At 31.9% G+C, this 351-nt stretch overlaps 1 non-coding gene across 1 annotated transcript; it reads left to right on the plus strand.

Moving 5' to 3' along the window:
- Window positions 1-72, plus strand: TRNAD-GUC (transfer RNA aspartic acid (anticodon GUC)). Its single transcript has one exon. It is a non-coding gene; the product is annotated as a tRNA-Asp (tRNA).
- The last annotated feature ends 279 nt before the right edge of the window (window positions 73-351 follow it).

Below are 351 nucleotides of genomic sequence, written 5' to 3' on the forward strand. Positions count from 1 at the left end.
GTCGTTGTAGTATAGTGGTAAGTATTCCCGCCTGTCACGCGGGTGACCCGGGTTCGATCCCCGGCAACGGCGTTTTTGTGTTTTTCTTTTAAAAAAACAAAACCTCATTTAATTTTTCAAATTAAAAAAAAAAAAAAAATCCCTGAAACTCTATTCACCTGAATAATTCCGATTATATGTTTTCAGCTTTGAATGATGTTCAGTTCAACCCCCTCTTCACTCAGTTTTAGTTTTATTTATTTATTTTACATATGCTTAGCAAGAGTTTACGTTGGCAAAGTAAATATATATATATATTCTTTTATTCATTTGCATTGAATTGATTTTACTAAAATTTAGCTCTCCAATCAT

This window comes from Hakea prostrata, chromosome 10 (genome assembly GCF_041222555.1).
Source record: "Hakea prostrata isolate BN-2017 chromosome 10, UWA_Hpros_2, whole genome shotgun sequence".
NCBI lineage: Eukaryota > Viridiplantae > Streptophyta > Magnoliopsida > Proteales > Proteaceae > Hakea > Hakea prostrata.